The 19,542-nt window shown below is 48.6% G+C and overlaps 1 protein-coding gene across 2 annotated transcripts in view; it reads left to right on the forward strand.

The window, feature by feature from the left end:
* Positions 1–19,542, forward strand: part of HP1BP3 (heterochromatin protein 1 binding protein 3) — a 707,156-nt gene that overhangs the window by 223,386 nt on the left and 464,228 nt on the right. The gene's annotated exons all lie outside the window — the stretch shown is intronic.

Raw genomic sequence — 19,542 nt, forward strand, 5'->3', positions numbered from 1 at the left:
ATGCCCACCTCACACTGCCTGTGGCATAGGTAAGTCACCCCTCGAGCAGGCCTTACAGCCTTAAGACAGGGTGCAGTATATCACCTTTGAGGGCATAGTTGCATGAGCACTATGCCCCTACAGTGTCTAAGCCAAATCTCAGACATTGTAAGTGTAGGGTAGCCATGAAGAATATATGGTCTAGGAGTTTGTCGAGCACTAACTCTACAGTTCCATAATGGCTACACTGAAATCTGGGAAGCTTGGTATCAAACCTCTCAGCACAATACATCCACACTGATGCCAGTGTGAGATTTATTGAAAAATGCACACAGAGGGCATCTTAGAGCTGCCCCCTGTATACCAGTCCAATTCCTAGTGTTAAACTGACCAGTTCCTGCCACAAACAGACGGGTTTCTGGCCACATGGGGTGAGTTCGTTTGCCACTCTGTGGCCAGGAACAAAGCCTGCACTGGGTGGAGGTGCTTCTCACCTCCCCCTGCAGGAACTGTAACAATTGGCGGTGAGCATCAAAGGCTCATGCCTGTTACAGCGCCCCAGGGCATCTTAGCTAGTGGAGATGCCCGCCCCTCCGGGCACAGCCGCCACTTTTGGTGGCAAGTCCACAGGAGATAGAGAAAAAAACAAGGAGTCACCCACCAGTCACGACAACCCCTAAGGTGTCTTAAGCTGTGGTGACCCCTGCCTTAAGAAATCCTCCATCTTGTTTTCGGAGGATTCCCCCAATAGGAATTGTACGTTCTGTCACCCCCTCCCCCCCCCCCCCCCCCCCCACCACCTCCTGCCTTCCCCCTCAGGGAGGAGGCACAAAGACGGTGTAGCCACCCTCCAGGACAGTAGCCATAGGCTACTGCCCCCCAGACCAAACACACCCCTAAATTGAATATCTAGGCGCGAACCTGAACTCAGGAAATGGTATTCCTGCAACCTTAAGAAAGAAGTACTGCTGACCAGAAAGCCCCGCAGAGACGACGGAGATGACAACTGACTTGGCCCCAGCCCTACCGGCCTGTCTTTAGACTCAAAGAACCTGCACAGCGACGCATCCAGCGGGACCAGTGATCTCTGAGGACTCTGAGGACTGACCTACACCTAAAGGACCAAGAACCGCCCGGGGACAGTGGCTCTGTCCAGAAACAACAGCAAAGAAAGCAACTTTAAAGAGTCTCTAACTTCCCACTAGAAGCGTGAGTCTTCACACTCTGCACCCGATGCTGGCTCGCTTTCAGGACAACCAACACTACAGAGAGGACTCCCAAGCGACTCCAACGACGTGGACACCCTGAGACGACCTCCCTGCACTCCTACAGCGACGCCTGCAGAGACGATTCAGAGACTCCCCCTGACCGTGACTGCCTGCTAACAAAGGAACCCGACGCCTGGACCAAGCACTGCACCCACTGCCCCAGGACCGAGAGGAACCACCTACCAGTGCAGGAGTGACCAGAAGGCGGCCCTCATCCTAACCCAGTCAGTGGCCCCCGGGTCCCTCCATTGTTTAAAACTACAAACCCAACACCTACTTTGCACACTGCACCCTGCCGCCGCTGAGGGTGTGTTTTGTGTGCTTGTGTGTACTACACTAGTAACTGCAGGAAATCCTAACTTTTGCCTGAGTAGTCAGGGGTCTAGCATAGCCCTATCGCCAAAGCCTTTTAAAAGTTTAGAAACTTAGAGTAGTGTATAGGATGCACCTACCTACTCTAACTCCATGTCTGTAGTTGAGGGAGCTGAACAGATTCGGGAGTCTAGTTATGGAGTTCTTAGGTTTAAGGAAATCAGGACCCTGTGCACAGCTACGAAACCGAAGACTGGTAGTAGCCCTATCAAAGCTATTCTCTTCAACCTACTTGTTCAGGATGACATACCGAATACTGATCGGTAGTGGGAACTAGATGAAGAGGGTGGAACCCCACTGTTGGAAGGGGAGGTACTAGGTACTTCCTCTGGCCATATTGGGCAAGACAATGAGGATTCTGGGGAAAACCTTGGAACTGCAGAGAGTTGTGTTGGTAGCACAAGAGAGGGTTGTAGTAGTAGACCCACTTTACTTCCCCAAGGTTACTAAAGAGAGTACCTTCCTCATCTTCAGTTTTCCTTGCCTCAGCGTCTGCTGTTGGCACTATTCACTCTATCTCGGATGAAGCATACCTATATAGGGGGTTCAGTTTGCTGAGACTTGAGCAGGCCAAACTCAAATTGAAAAAGCAGGATCTGGCTTGAGTGAGACCTTAAGGATGGAGGGAGAGAAATAATTTGGGATTAGAACCTCCTGGTTCCAGCAATGGAGAGTCCAGGGAAGACACACTTGATTCCAGAAATCTCAGCAGACTAGTCCCTCCTTACAAGGCTGGGAATGATATCCATAAATGGATCACTGCTTTAGAGAGGGCCTGTAAAGCCCAGAAGGTCCATCGGAGGCAGTGGGTAGCTATCCTGTAGCGTTCCTTTGCATACAAAGCCAGAAACAAACCCTTAGCAGTTAGAGAAGAAGATGCAGACAACTAACAAGTCTTGAACGAGGCTCTGGTTGATGGGGTTGGGCTTACTACTGAGCAATACAGGTTTACGTTCAGGGACAGTCGGAAAGAGTTCCCACAAGACTGGGTAGATTTTGTTGACTATAAAGGGCTGTATAATTTGATAATGAGAGAGCACATCTTTAAAAACTGCTCCAATACCTGGTGGACTCTGATCTGACCTGTCCCCAAGAATTGGGAAAGAAGAACTCCAAGTTCCAGGAAAAGGATGGGGAGAAGTTTAAGGATTAAAAGAAAGAAACTCCTTCAGGCTTCCAACCATCTGTTCAAGAGAGTGGGTCTCATGTCACTTCTAACAACAAAAGTGAGTACTGAGTAAGAACTGGGCTACCACTAAGGCACAGTGCCCTGAGTGTAGACGGGGCACAAAAAAAAGGACGTTGCCTGTTCTAAAAATCAGGGGTTGCCATTGTAGCCATGGCGGATGCTTCCTTAGATGAGGAGGCCCTCTTAGCTTTTAATTGGGAAGTGGGCCAAAAGTTGAGTTGGAGATTCTAGAGGGAGGTAAGCACTTCCACCAACTACTGGTGACTGGAAGCCCAGCCAGTGTCCTGAGAGACACTTGTGCTAGATGCACTTTTGGGCATGACAGGCTTGTGTTCTCAGACCAGAATATTCTGGGAGAAACTGCCAGGGTAAGGGTTATATCATGGTAGGTCACTGCTAGGCCTGTGGTTTTAGCCGCCCTAAAAATAGATGTGTCTCTTAGCTGGAGAAGAGTGGTAGTCAGCACAGACCTCCCCTTGATTGACTCCTTGGAAATGACCACCCAGAGGTTGGTCAGAGCGCAAAAGAGGAGCTGGTTCTCTTCCAGGGGATCCTCATCAATAGTCATAAACATTGAATATTCCCGCCCTTGTGCGGGGACCCCGCAGCATATATAAAATACACACATATAAAGTATGAAATATGCACGAAAAAAATATATATAGCATTTTTAGTAGACATATTTTTCATACTAAACTCATATATACTTGTGTAAAACAGCAATGCAGGCTATAATTATAAACAGGCTAAAATGCTTTATTTCTATGAAGTTTTTTTTTTATTTTAAAATTACCATAGAGAATAAATATCTACCCAAGCCCCCAAAACTGGGCTTAGGGAAATAAGCAGTAGTACTCACTAGAGAAAAAAGAGAAAAAACTACATTGAAAAACAATGGAGCATTAATAGCCAATAGGCTGCATGCAGGTTAACACAGGAGATGCCCTGGGGCATTCTAAAACCAGGCCTGAGCCTTTGAGGTTAACCACCAGGTGTTAAGTTCTTGCAGCGGGGAGTGTGAAGCCCCTCCACCCAGGGCACGCTTTGTTTCTGGCCTCCGAGCACAAAGGCCCTCACCCATGGGGTCAGACACTTGTCTGCTAGTGGCAGGTTTGCACAGACCAGTCAATCCTACACTAGAGGATTGGGTAAAATACAAGGGGCATCTCTGAGATGCCCTCCGTGTGCATTTAAAAAAAAACAAAAAACCCACACTGGCTTCAGTGGGGGTTTATTGTGCTGAGACGTTTGATACCATACTTCCCAGTATTCAGTGAAGCCATTAAGAAACTGTGGAGTTGGTAATGACAAACTCCGAACCCATGTTCTTTATATGGCCACACAGCACTTACAATGTCTAAGAATAGACTTAGACACTAGGGGCATATTGCTCATGCGGTTATGCCCTCACCTGTAGTATAGTGCACCCTGCCTTAGGGATGTAAGGCCTGCTAGAGGGGGGTGACTTACCTCTGCCACAGGCAGTGTTTTGTGGGCATGGCACCCCGAGGAGGATGCTATTTCGACTTTGACTTTTTCTTCCCACCAACACACACAATCTGTAATGGCAGTGTGTATGTGTTAGGTGGGGGTCCCTTAGGGTGGCACAACACATGCTGCAGCCCTTAGGGACCCTCCCTGGTCACAGGGCCCTTGGTACCACTGGTACTTTTTACAAGGGACTTATCTGTGTGCCAGAGGTGTGCCAATTGTGGAAACAATGGTACATTTTTAGGGAAAGAACACTGGTGCAGGGGCCTGGGTAACAGGATCCCAGCACACACTGTCAAGTCAGCATCAATATCAGGCAAAAAGTGTGTGTGTGGGGTAAAGGGTGGTAACTACCACAAGTGCCAGTTGTCTACAGTTACCTTATGGGAGAGCTAGGCCTTGCAGTAGTGAAAATCTGGCAGTATTTTACTATACAAACATGTAAAATACACCAGTACATGTCCTGCGCCTTGCCCATGGGGCTGCCTTAGTTGTGAGTTGCATGTAGTAGAAGGGAAGGTTTGGGCCTGTAATTGGGTGCACTTTCCAGGTTGACATGACAGTTCTGAAACTGCACACACATGCACTGCAGTGGCAGGCCTGGGACATGTTTGCAGGGCTACTCATGTGGGTTGCACAATCAGTACTGGAGTCCAACTAGTAGTATTTGATTCACAAGTGCTGGGCACATATGGTGCACTATACTAGGGACTTACTGGTAAATCAGATATGCCAATCGAGGAAGAAGGCAAAACATTTGGGGCTAACCCTTCAAAAACATCCAGTTCAATCAGAAGCCCTGATTGATGTTCGCCATTGGCCTGCCCAGGGTGATCCTAGTTTCCTCACCCAACACACCACCCCTTTGAGCTTGATAGTCAAGCCTCAACTTCCCATGATGCATTCCCTACCGCTTTCCCTGACAGGGAATCCAAGAGGCTGGGTAGCTTAGGCTAGAAAATGTTGTCTCCCACTAGTCTACCTTTGCAGTCAGTGAACATTATGTAGGAAAGTGCCATCTTTCTGGCATAGTTACCCCCACTTTTTGCCTGATGTCAGTGTATTTGGACTGCAGTTCACTGGGAGCCTTCTAACCAGGACCCCAGTGACTGTGCTCTCTCCCCTAAAGTTAGTTGTTGGTAACCTTTCACACCCACAATTGGTATACTGGTGAACCCATTCTAGTCCCTAGTATATGGTACCCAGGTACTTAGGGCATTGGTACACCAGGGGTCCCCCATGGGCTGCAGCATGTATTATGCCACCCTTGTGAACCCATGCAAACTGTGCTGCAGGCCTGCCGTTGCAGTCTACATGAAAGGGTGCATCATTTCACTGCCAACCTTACCACCCCTCTCGTAGGCACTTCTGCCTAAGGGCAGATGGTGCATCATTCTAAGTGTGAGTGTTCCTCCTGCATGAGCAGGGTACCCCGACAGATCCCAGACCATTTCCCGGACTCTTAAGTACAGAGTAGCCATTATAAGGTGTGTAGTCGACACTGTTCAACACAAGTGGTCCAACTACATAATGGGTCCTCATAACCTAGGCATGTTTGGCATTAAGCATGTTGGAATCAAGCAACTACGCGGATTCCAGTGTTAGTTGCATGATACCATGTACTCTAGGGGTTCCCTAGTGGTTCCCAAAGTTCTGCCTATGCAGTCTTACTGGCTCTAACTGCCAGCCTGTGCTGCTGCTGACCCCAGCCACTTGTCTGCCCCTCTGTTGGTGAGCCAGACTCAGGCCGGAGGAGCAGAACAAAGGATTTCCTGCAAGGGAAAAGTGTGACTACCTCTCTCTGTGTATTAGGTGTCTTAAAGGCTGGGAAGAGGTGGCCTCTGTGCTCTACCAGGCTGTTTGAATGGCACATTTGGTGCCCTTCTTGCATAATCCGGTTTGCACCATTTCAGGAACCTCTAAATCCTGCGCTGGCCCAAAACTACACAAAGGACAGGGGAGTGACCACCCCTCTGTCCAGCTCCTCACCAAGGGAGGGGCACAGAGCTCTGCCAGGTGGCTACTTGATTCTGCTATCTTGGAAATAAGTTGTGCAGAGGCACCTGGGAGCATCTGACTTGTTAGGCCATGTGGGTGATGTCCCTGACCCCCTCTGATAGATGGGTCACTGCAGAGAGTGACCAACCCCCTTTTAGGGTTACTTAAGGGCTCCCTCGTGGGTGGGTCCTCAGATTATGAAAGAACTCTCCAAGGAAGTCTCTGCAAGAAAAACATCTGCTCCTGGCCTCTGAAACTGCTGCTTGTGTTCGTTGGAACCGAACAAGTCTGCTTCTGATGGTAAGGCTCACATTTCAACATTGTTTCTTGAGATTGGACTCGAATTCTGCAACATCCAAGGCTGTGCATCCTCCAGGGTCACAAGGACTTGTGCACCAGGAAGGACCAAGAAATCTCTCTTGGAGTGAATCAGTCACTCTCCTGCATCCTCAGGCACATCAAGACAACGTTGACCGGTTGGTGGGTTCTGCTGTCCAAACATCTCAAGATCCTGCTTCACAGGTGGTGAGTCTGTTGCCTCCTCTTGGTCCTGCTGGGCTTCTATCTAAGTTGAGAGACTGTGGGCCCTTGCTCCAGCCACTGGACTGGCACCCCCCCTGTGCACCGCGACTATTGCACTTGCCAAGGCTTGGTGACTCTTCCTCCGGGAGATCTTCAGGCTCCAAGAAGCCCCGGCTTTCAGCACTCTGCTACTCGAAGATCAGCCTGCTCCTGCGACATGGTACTTCTCTTTAATCGTGCAGGTAAGGCCTCCTTGTGATTGCCTGTATCGAGTGCCTGTGGGTCACTCGTGGGTGCTCCATAGACTTCTGTTTGCCTTCCTGTGTGCTTAGGGAAAGCACTGACCGCCCCTGCTGCGTAGAGTCTTCTGGACCTTGCTGGTCCCCAAAACTTTGCAAACTCTTCTGCAACTCCTGTTTGCACTTGCCATTCATTGTTGGTGACCTGGCTGGTCACTTGCTCTCCTGCAGCCTGGTGACGGTCGAGGGACAGCTTGTAGGCTACTCCTGGGATTTTCTGCAGCTCCTAGACGCTGCAGCTGGATTTCTTCACACACTGACTTTTAGAAACTTTACCTTCAGGCAGGTGGGCATTGCCACCTGCACCACATGGGCACCCAAAAGGGTGCTGAACTCTGTCCCCTTCCTTTGCAGGTCCTCAAGGTCCGGAATCTGCCCCTGGGTTCCACCGCCCTGGTCCACAGGTCTTGACAGCAGCTGGACAATCAGAGGCATTCACAGTCTTCCTAGAGAGTCCAGGTACTCCTCTCTTCTGGGTATACTGGAGTGGTGGCACTCTCCACCAATCCTCTTGCCCACTGGTTTCCTCGGGTCAACTGGGAAGGGTCCTGAATTCCCCAAACTCCAACCACTACGCTCTGTGTTAGGCTGTGGGTCAACTGGGTGGGAAACTACCTTACTCCTGGTTGCTAGGGTCACTTACTTTACTTACCTCTGACTTTTCTAACTGTCTCCAGTCCGTAGCTAACTATCACACTTATCTTGACTAGGGTCACTCTTTCACATTCCGCTTTCTTATTATATGGTTTGGTCCTCCCCTAGGGTCCTGTGTATTTTTATGCTATTTCTGATGGTTATTTTTTGTGTATATTGTGTGTAATATCTCCAGGAGGAGATACTTCAGTTTAGTAGAAGTGCTGTATTAAAATATCCTTTATCATTCCAACACTTGTGTGGTTCTTTCTTGTGAGTAAGTTACTGTTTGGCTATTGTTGTATTGTAAGTGCTTTACATTCCTCCTGGGTAAGCTTTTGCTGCTCACCTCAGCTACCCCTAGAGTGCTTCTGCTATCTGGACACCTATTCACTATTGCTAAAGGTTACCTGGACTCAATATAGAGTGCCACACCATAGTTGTACACCATAAACTGAGCCAGCCTCCTACACTTGGGCTCTCAGTGACACCTCACCCCCTAATTTGCCTTTTGTTCCTTTAATGGCAACGAAAGCGACGTGCTACTGTGCCAGCTACCATCCTACTCCAGTTGTCCAAGCTGTGTGAAGTTGTGGAAGTGGTGCATTCCCACCCAGTGAGTCTGGTAGTCCAAAGTTGTCGTCCACCAACACCCTCAGCTGCCTCAGCCCCTATGACCTCCTAATCTGGTTCTGCAAGACCATGGTTGCCCAGTTGGAAGGAGAGTATGACATCATCTCCTACACTGGCAGTCCATAACATCGGACACATGCGTTTTGCAGATCATTTGAAGGGACTATTCCCCTCTGTTCCATTATTTTCCTTCTCCCTATACTGCCAACTCAAGATCGTCTGGCAGAGGATCATATGTCTCTGCTCTGAGAGGAAGTTTCAGCTCTTAACCAAGAAAGCTGTAGTAAGGGTTCCGATGTCAGAAGTAGGTAGTGGTTGTTATTCTTACTATTTTCTGATTACCAAAAAAGAGCAAGGGTCTTCACCCTCTTCTAGATCTGCAAACCATCAATCTCTTCCTCCAAAAAAGAGAAATTCTTAAATGTTCACTTCTGCTCAGGTCTTGTCTACCCTAAGCCAAGAAAACTTTGTGGGGTTCAGTATCAATGTACCGCAGCCGCACCCGACTCCCTCTCAGACTCACCCTTTCATCTGAGATGTTCTGGACACACTTTAGTTACGGGTTTAGCCTCCCGAGCAGGGGGAGTCCAGGATATTCAGGTTATGATACTGATGTTTCACCCTCGATTATGAATTCTGATCAGAAGGACTCAAAAGTTTCTGGGCCTCATGACCTCCTGCATCCTGCTGGTGAATCATGCCAGATGGTATATGCGGGCTCTGCAGTGGGACGTGAAGTTCCAGTGGATGCAGCATCGGGGGAAATCTCTCCGACATGGTCCAAATGTAGGTAGGAACTGGAAAGGATCTGCAGTGTTGGCTGGATAGGGCCAAAGGCAGACTCCTCTCCCTTCCCTGGCAGATATGACAGTAGTGAGAGATGTATCACTCTTGGGATGGGACGACCATCTGGGAGAGGTAGAGATCAGGGGACTTTGATGTCTGTTGGAATGCAGGCTTCACATCAACTTGTTGAAGGTCCGTGCTATCTGGCTCGCATTTAAGACATTTCTTCCCTCTGAAGGGGAAGTTGGTGAAGGTGTTTACAGGCAACATCACCACCATGTGGTACTGCAACAAGCAGGGCGTAGTGGAATCATGAACACTTTGTCAAGAGGCCCTGTGCCTCTGGGGATTGCTGGAACAGCAGGGCACATCCCTCCTGGTTCAGCACCTGGCTGGTTCTCTGAACACCAGGGTGGACAAAATCCGCCTTCAATGCCTAGTGGATCACAAGTGGTGTCTCCATTCAGAGGTGGCGGAAAGACTCTTCCAGCAGCGGGGGAGAGCCTTGGTTAGGTTGGATCACCTTGGAATAGATGCATAATGTCAGCAGTTTTGCGTTTTGGAGTTTCCAAGGCAGCTATCGCTCGGAGACGCTTTTCATTTTCGAGTGATGTTCAGACCTCCTGTGTTCCTTTCCACCCATACCATTGCTGCCCAGAGTTCTCAAGATCAGGAACAACCGGCCCCAAGTCATTTTTGTTACTCCAGAGGTTCTGAAATTGAGCATCGATCCTCCGGTCAGGCAGCCCTTTAGGAATGATCTTTTGTTTCAGCAGAAAGGGAGAATCCTCCATTCAAACCTGTCAACTCTGACTCCTTGTGTGGAGAGTGAGTGGCGACAGTTGATAGCTGTAGGAAGCTGGCTCTGTATATACTATTTCAAAATGAGATTTAGTGTGCAGAGTCCAGGGATTCCCCAGAGGTTTAACAGAGGCCAAAGTAGATAATACTTATGCTCTCTTTTGTGGTAGTGTGGTCAAGCAGTTAGGCTTATCAGAGGGTAGTGCAGAGCATTTGTTGTACACACAGGAAATAAATGGAGCACACACTCAATGACTAACTCCATGCCAATTGTTTTTATATAGCAAAAATGTATTTTATTTTATTTCTAGAACCACAAGATTCGGCACCAAACCCACACCCTCAGCGACACAGGGGTGGCTGGATGCAGGGTGCAAACTTATCGTCGGGCTTCCAATGCTTTTCAGTAGAGGGACCCTGGTGTCACAATTAGGCTGCAGGGTGGGTCCAGGGGGTTGGTTCGGAAAAACAACAGGTTGGACTGTGAGGAGTGCCCCCTGCTGCACCGGATGTTGTAGGCCTGAGGTCTGCTGGTGCAGGGCACCTTTTGGTGTCTGGTATCTTCGCCCAGATCCTTCACAGACAGGGGGTCCTCTGGAATTAGCCTGCAGATGTCGTTGTGGTGGATAGGAGGGGTCAACCCAGGATGGACCCTAGGTCAGAATCGCCTGGGGACCTGCTCTAGTCCGCTGGGCCACCTGGACATGGGCCGTGGGTGTTTGGTGCAGAGTTGGTGGGGCTCGCGGATTCAGTGCGGTTCTGGAGTCCTTTGTTGGAGTTTCTTTCTGGACTGGGCCGCTGTCCACCTGAAATCTTTGTCCTCTGGGGTGCAGACTGTCCTCTTTAAGCTTTTAAGAGGTCGCTGGGCCTGCATGATGCATTGCCTTTTTGTGGCAGGGGCTTCAGAAGCTGGAGACAGGCCGGTAGGGCTGGGACCTGATCAGTTGGTGTTTTTTTTTTATCTTCTCTGCGGGGGGGCAGCTTGGCAGTCCTTCTTTCTTCTGGTTGTCTTCTTGAGGTTGCTAGGAATCTTACGAGCTAAATTTAGGGAAGCCCTTAAATCCTTGATTTAGGGGCGTTACAGGGGTTAGAGGGCAGTAACCAATGGCACCTGTGCAGGAGGCTGGCCTGGTTTGTAGTAGGTACCTTGGGTACTTACACCTTATACCAGGTCCAGTTATCCCTTATTAGTGAAATGTAGTAGTGTTCTAACAGCTTAGACTGATAGAGGTAGCTATAGCAGAGCAGCTTAGGCTGAACTACTGAGACATGCAAAGTCCTGCAATACCACTTATAGTTACGCAGTACTTGTACACAAGTTAAGACAATTCTCAGTGTTAACAAAAATAAAGGTATTTATTTGGGTGACACAGTACCAAAAATATCTTAGAGACAAAACTCCTTCTGGAGGTAAGTAATATACACAATATATACACTAGACACCAAAATTAGACAAGTAGTCCTAAAACAATGCAAACAATAGGAGCTGCTATAGAATGCAATGGAATAAAATAGGTCTAAGGGCAACACAAACCATATACTAAGAAAGTGGAATGCAAATCACAAATTCCCCCCTAGACAAGTGTAGTGTGTGCAGAATCGCTGAGAGAGTAAGAATACAGTAAAGGTAAGTACATGTCCCCACCCCAGAGCCCAGAAAAGCAGGAGTAAAGTACTGCAATTTTCCTTAGGACACACTACACCTCATGATTGGGATTTTACAGCAGCCAACCAAGTCTGCGAAGAACTGCTGGATTCATGGACCTGAAGACCTGCAAAGGAAGGGGGGACCAAGTCCAGAAGTCGAAAGTAGTTCCAGGAAGGACAGGAGCCCCTGCCAACCCAGAAGAGGGTGCAAAAGAAGAGTCCACGGTTAGTTGAAGAGTGCAGAAATGCACCCTAGGAAGGTGCCATCGCTTTCCTGCGTGATGCAAAGGATGTCCCACGATGTGAAGATCGTTGCAGACGTGATTTCGTGTTGGAAGTCGCCAACAAGCCTTGGATACAACAAAAGTGCGTTTTGCGTCAAAATGGCGCTGGATGGACCCAGGAGGGACCTGGGGGCCTCAACTCTGTGTGAGGAGGAAGAGGGGGCTCTCAGCACGTTAGAGAGCCCTCAGGATGTCAGCGAGCACTCCTGGAGGTCCCAGGACACGGGGACAAAGGAGGTGCAAAACGCGGTTGATGCAGCACAACAAAGGAAGGTCCCACGCCCCCAGATAACAACTCAGCGAGTTGAGCTTCGCAGGATGGAGTGCTGGGGACCTGGGCCAGCTGTGCACGATGAAATTTTGCAAATAGTGCACAGAGGCCTCAGGAGGTGAAGACGACACAGTACACAGGGGTACCGTCGCTCTCTGGGAAGGCAAGGTCTTACCACCTCCAAATTGCGTCAGCAGGATCTCAGGACAGTCTGTCGATGATGTCCACCCTCTGTGTCCTTAGGAGCACGCTCGTCGCTGTGAGAGGAGTCCAAGGTCCCGGTTGTCGTCTTGGAAGGTGCCTGCTGGAGCAGGGGAGTGACTCCGTCACTCCACAGGAGATTTCTTCGGTCCTTCTGGTGCAGGAGGAAGACAGGGAGTCCTTAGAGCATGCACACCGTGGAAACTGTTGCAGATGCTGGTTGGAGCTGAGGTTGCTGAAGAAAAGTATCTGAGGTGGATACTTGGTTGGAGTTACAGCGTTTCTTGGAGCAGGCTCGGTTGATCCAAGGTCAGAGGAAGCTGAAGTTGTTGCAGAGGATTCTTGAAAGAAACTTGCAAGCAGAATCTGAAGAGAACCCACAGGAGAGACCCTAAATAGCCCCCAGAGGGGGATTGGCTACCATATCAGGTATGGACCTATCAGGAGGGGTCTCTGACGTCACCTGCTGGCACTGGCCACTCAGAGGCCTCCAGAGTGGCCATATTTGGAGTTACCATTGTGAAGCTACATATAGTCCCGGGAAATGGCCCTGAACTATGTGGGGGCACCTTTGCTAGTCCAAGGGTGCTGTTACACTTAGTAACTTTGTACCGAACCTTCAGCAAGTGAAGGTTAGATATATAGGTGACTTATAAGTTACTTAAGTGCCGTAAAAATGGCTGTAAAATGTGTGCGTATTTCACACAGGCTGCAATAGAAGGCCTGTGCAAGGGTTTGTCTGAGCTCCCTGTGGGTGACAGAAGAAATGCTGCAGCCCATATGGCTCTCCTGGAACCCCAATGCCCTGGGTTCCTAGGTACCATATACTAGGGACTTGTAAGGGGGGGGGGGGGGTTCCAGTGTGCCAATTGAAATTGGTAAATGAAGTCACTAGGCTACAGTGACCAATTTAAAAGCAGAGAGAGCGTAAGCACTGAGGTTCTGATTAGCAGAGCCTCAGTGACACAGTTAAGCACTACAGACACACACATACATTAGGCCACAAACTATGAGCACTGGGGTCCTGGCTAGCAGGATCCCAGTGAGACAGGCAAAACACACTTACATATAGGTTTTTATCTATGAGCACTGGGGTTCTGGCTAGCAGGATCCCAGTGACACAGTAAAAACACGCTGACACACACTCGCAAAGAGGCCAAAAGTGGGGGTACCCATGCTAGAAAGAGGCTACTTTCTCACAACCTGTCCCTGAGGGTGACTACACCCTTCCAGTGTCCACTCCCTTTGGGGAGGGAGGACACACACCTAACCCTATTGGTCCCTGTCCTCCGAACCAAGATGGAGGGTTCCGCAGGGAGGGGGGGGGGGTCACTTCAGCTCTGTACCCCTTAGGGGTGGTCCTAGCTGAAGTGGTCACTCATCCTTGTTTTTCCTAATTTTCCAGCTGGACGTGCTGCAAAAAGTGGGACCTTGTCTGGGGGGGGCATGGATCTCCACTAGCTGGAGTGCCCTTGGCCACTGTAACTAGAGGCATGAGCCTTTGAGGCTCACCTCCAGTACAGTTCCTGCAAGGGGTGGGGATGCAAGCTTTATTTCTGGCCACAGAGATCACAAAGGCTCTCACTCCATGTGGTCGGAAATTCATCTGATCAGACCTGCAGTAGAAATGTGACTAAAATGCAGGGGGCATCTCAAAGATGCCATCGGGATGCATTTTTCAATAAATGCAACACTGGCATCAGTATGGGTTTAATGTGCTGAGAAGTTAAATACCAAACTTCCCAGTCTTCAGTGAAGCCATCATGGAGCTGTGGAGTTAGTATTGACACACTCCCGACCCACGTACTTTATATGGCCGCCACACTGCACTTACAATGTCTAAGAATGGACTTAGACACTGTAGGGGCATTTTACTCATGCAGCTATGCCCTCACCTGTAGTATAGGGCATCCTGCTAGAGGGGTGACTTACCCATGCCACAGGCAGTGGTTTGTGGGCATAGTACCCTGAGAGGGGTGCCATGTCAATGTTGTATTTTTCTCACCACCAGCACACACAAGCTGCAATGGCAGTGTGCATGTGCTTGGTGAGGGGGGGTCACCTAGGGTGGCATGATAAAAGCTGCAGCCATTGGGGACCTTCCCTGGCCACAGGGCCCTTGGTAGCTTGGGTACTTTTTGCAAGGGACTTGTGTGTCAGGAGTGTGCCAACTGTGGGAACAGTTGTACATTTTTAAGGAAAGAACACTGGTGCTGGTGCTGGGGCCTTGTTAGCAGGATCCTAGCACAGTCTGTGAAGTCAGCATCAATATCAGGCCAAAAGTGTGTGTGGGGGTAACCATACCAAAAGGGGCAGTTGCTGGAAGGAGCTGGAAAAACAATGTTGCAGAGCAGAGTCATTGCTGTAGTTGCAGATTGTTTGTTCTTGGAGGACCCAATTGCAGTTCCCGTGGCCAGAAGAGACCTGCTGGAGTCTTGCACGTCAAATCTGAGGACCCACCCAAGAGGGAGACCCTAAATATCCCAGAAAGGGGAATTGGTCTCCTTGGAGGGTGACCACCTATCAGGTGGGGTCTGTGATGTCACCTGCCTGTCTTGGCCACGCAGATGGTCCCAGAGGCCTCTCCCCACTTTGGATTCAAGATGGCAGAATCAAGTGGCCACCTGGAGGAGCTCTGGGCACCGCCGTGGGGTGGTGATGAACAGGGGAGTGATTTCTCCCCTATCCATTGTCCAGTTTCTCGCCAAAGCAGTGTCCAGGGTTACCTAGACTGGTGCAAACCGGTTTATGCAAATAGGGCACCAAAAGTGCCCTTCAAAGCATAAGAGTGGCCTGGGGAGGTTACACCTCCCAAACCATGTAACACCTATTTCCAAGGGTAGAGGGTGTTGCCTTTTTTCTGCCTTCCTGGGCTTGAACTGGTCAAGCAGCAGGAGGTGCAGAAACCTGTCTGTAGGATGGCAGCAGCTCGGGTTGCCCAGAAAAACCCTGCAAACTGGTAGGAGCAAAACTGGGGTCCTCTAAGAAGCCCCCAGAGTGCATGGAATCATACAACCAGTACTGGAAACAGTATTGGGGTATGATTCTGGCATGTTTAATGCCAGACATGCACATGTCTTGAGTTACTGTTATGTAGCTGGACACAGGTGACCTGTGTCCAGTACATGGGTAAAATGTCTCCCCCACTCTTATGAAGTCCAGGAAAATGTGTCTGGAGCTCGCAGGGGCACCTCTGCTCATGCAGGGATGCCCTCACACACAGGTACTTGCACCCTGCCCTCTGGGCTAGAAGGACCCACCACACACCAGGCCAGCTTCCTACATGCAAAATAACTGTGCCGTTTTGGGGAAAGAGATCTGGCTCTGGGAAACCAGGCAAAAAGTGGGGGCTAACAATGTCAAAAAGGGTGTTTTCCTACACTGGGTATTCATGAATGGGCCTGTGTAAAAAAAAAAAAAAAAAAAAAAAAAAAAAAAAAAAAAAACAGAGCAAGACCCAGGGTAAAAAGGTAGATTTGGAGTCTGGAATAATGGGCCAAGCTATGAAGAGGAAAGGCAAAAAGTATGGGACGACAGCTTCCAATCGGACACCAGACCAAGTCCCCTCCCCTCTCCTCAGGGAGAAGACCTGTCAGTCCCAGAGGGAACAGAGCCTCAGGAGCTTGGGCCTTACACAGCAGAGCTCTAAGGATCAGAGGGGCAGGATCAGAGGACCTGTCCCACTCTTGAGGGCCTAAGAGCTATCGGTATCTCCCATCGGACCTATTGGGAGGAGGTACTCCTATTCACTGAGGCCAGGGACCCCAAGCCTGGTTCCACTATAGGGCTCAAAGTCCACTCGACCACTCGCATTGGCGAGTCTTATTTGATGAGGTCAAGCTATTTTTATTACTTACTCGTCCCTTCTGGTAACTTGACACTGAACAGGTGTTCTGTTCTGTTGAAAAGTAGAGGGTCAATAAAAGATGCCTTTAAATCTTGTTCTTGTGTCACATTTGCTCTCTGTTCAGACAGAGGTCAAAAGTCAGTTTTTCTTACAATTAATTTTCCTTCTGACTGAAGCGTTCCAGGGCTTTGTAAGGTGAACTGTTTGACCTGCTACTTAGAATGTAAAAAAAAGGATATAGGGTGTCAGGTTTTTTTAACACACAACATTTAGATGACTAAGTCAACTGTGCTAACATTTCAAAATATTTCAGTAGTTGTGAAAGCCCTTTTTTAATATTTCTGTGTGATGAAAAAGTATTTTAACAGGATGAACACAAATCAGAATACTTTACATGTTGATGTGCAAAGGATATGTTTTCTGAAACCCAATTTTCACAGATTAATATACTATATAGTTTTATGAGTAAAGCTGCAAGTTAATGGAGAGGTGTTTTGACATTTCTTGGAAGGTGTTCAGATGACAATATGTTGCCACATCATGGTTTAGTAATATATTTATTAAAATTGAGTGTTTAAACAAAATGAGAAACACTCCTGCCCTGATGGCAATGTTGTTAGTAAAATAAAAGAAGTCCTAGGTTATGTGGGCTAGACCTCATGGGTATGTGGGCTAGATTCTTGTGATGCATGTAGCAGACGTTAGTCTACTTAATGAAACAAGAGGTTTTTTGTTGTACTGCAGAAATGCTGAGCTCACATATTTGAAGGTGGAATCATATGTGAGAATTGAGAAAAAGACTCTGTAAACTATTTACCTAGGATGACACAATTTGAGACCCGTTCAAGGGTCAAGTATACAACGGTTAGGTCGAGTAGATTATTTAAGTTACTTGACCTGCAGGTCTAGTAACATTTTCAGGATTTTTCGAGCCTTGCACTAGGAGTGTGGTAGTGCCTCAGCAGTTTAGAGAGTTTCTCCTCACTTTAGCCCATGATATCCCCCTAGCTGGACATCATGGTCATACCAAAACATGGAGTCAGTTGGTAAATCACTTATAATGGCCAGTATGTCCCAGAAAGTTAAGGAGTTTTGTAACTCCTGGGCCACCTGTCAACCAGTGGCAAGACAGGGGGGCCACCCAAAGACCCTCTTAATTCCACTTCCAGTGGTTGGAGGTTCCCTTTGAAATGGTAAAGGTTGATATTGTCAGTCCCCTTGACCCTCCAAGAGCATCAGGAAACCGATTTATACTGGTTGTAATGGATCATGCAAGCAGGTATCCTGAAGCAATTCCTCTGGGGATTACTACAGCCCCACTGTAGCTAGGGCTCTCATTGGTATATTCACCAGAGTGGGCTTTCCAAAGGAGGTGGTGTCAGACAGAGGTACTAACTTCATGGCTGGCTACCTGAAACACAAATGGACTGCAAGTAATGTGACTTATAAGTTCACTACCCCCTTAATACCCACAAACCAATGGTCTTGTTGAAAGATTCAATGAGACATTGAAAGATATGATTGGTGACTCCCTGAATAACTCGGGAGATGGGAGGTCTTACTGCCATGCCTGCTGTTTGCTTACAGAGAAATGCCACAGAAGGGAGTAGGATTTCCTCCTTTGTGCTTCTGTTTGGGCATCCGGTAAGGAGACCACTTTCTCTTGTGAAGGTGGGATGGGAGGGACCTCTTAGAGAGCCTGACCAATATATTGTGCACTCTGTGCTTGGCCTTCGTTCGAGAATGGCTGGGTACATGGAAAAAACTTAAAAAATCTTGAAGCCAGCCAAGAGCTCCAGAAGCTCTGGTATGACCAAAAGCCTGCACTGATGGCGTTTCAGCCAGAGCAGAAGGTGTGGATGTTGGAGCCTTTGACTCCTAGTGGCCACCAAGAGAAATGGAGTGGACCCTACCCCATACCAGAAAGAAAAAGGGAAGTCAGCTACCTGGTGGACTTCGGCTCTTGCAGGAACCACAAAAGGGTTATCCATGTAAACCGCCTTAAACCCTGTCACGAGAGAGCTGAGATGACCATGCCCATGGTCACTGATGAGGGTAAGGAAGCTGAGTGTGTACCTCTCCCTGAACTCCTCTGCAGCAACCCCAAAGATGGTTCATTAGAATGAGTGGTCTTTTCAGACACCCTCTGACCAACAGCAGGCTGATTGCAAGCAAGTCTCACACCAGTATGCTGGGCTCTTCTCCTTGCCCCCTGGTCAGACTACCTGGTGGACACCTGACGTAAGCACTGGGACAGCTTACCTGTCAAAAATAAAATTTACAGACAGTCTGATCATATCAAGGAGAGAATCAAAGCTGAGGTCAGAATCATGCTGGGGTTGGGGGTCATTGAGCACTGAAAGCCTGTAGTTTTAGTCCCCAATCATCATTACAAGGGTGGAAGGAAAGAGATGAGGTTTTGTGTGGACTATAGGGGTCTCAAAGCTGTTACAAAAAAGATGCTCACCCTATTCACAGGGCTCATGAGCTAATTGACAGGTTAAGGGCAGCCAAATATCTCAGTACTTTTGATCTCACATCAGGGTACTGGCAGATATAGAAATATCATTCTCCACTCCTGATGGGCATTATCAGTTCACTGTTATGCCCACCGAACTAAAGAATGCCCCTGCAACCTTCCAAAGGTTGGTGAGCAAAGTCCTTGCTGGGTTAGAAGGCTTTATTGCAGCATAATTTGATGATATTGCTGTCTTTAGCTCTACCTTACAGGATCCCCCGATCCACCTTGGAAAGGTCCTCAAAGATGTGTGGAAGGCAGGCCTCACTACAAAGACAAGCAATGCCAGATAGGGCAGAGCCAGGTTGTGTACTTGGGCCACCTTGTAGGTGAAGAACAATTTAAACCACTAGTTGCCAAGATCCAGACAGTTCTGGACTGGGGCGCTCCAACAACCCAGACTCCAGGTGGGGCATTCCCTAGCGTGACTCAGTTTGTGAAAGGATATGGCACTTGTGTGGTTCCTCTCACAGAACTGACCTTCAAGAAAATGCCAAAGAAAGTAAACTGGACAGTAAGTTGTCAAACAGCCCTTGACACCCTGAAAGAAGCAATTTGCTCAGCACCTGTTCTTAAAGCTCCAGATTACACCAAGCAGTTCATAATGCAGACAGATGCCTCTGAACATGAGATAGGGGCTGTCCTGTCCCAAATCAATGATCATGGCCATGACCAGCCTGTTTCTTTCATTAGCAGTAGCTTACTCTCCAGAGGGCAGCGTTGGAGTGCCATTGAGAGAGGAGCCTTTGCTGTGGTTTGGTCCCTGAAAAAGCTGAGACCATAGTTATTGGTTCTTACTTCCT

This window comes from Pleurodeles waltl, chromosome 6 (genome assembly GCF_031143425.1).
Source record: "Pleurodeles waltl isolate 20211129_DDA chromosome 6, aPleWal1.hap1.20221129, whole genome shotgun sequence".
Lineage (NCBI taxonomy): Eukaryota > Metazoa > Chordata > Amphibia > Caudata > Salamandridae > Pleurodeles > Pleurodeles waltl.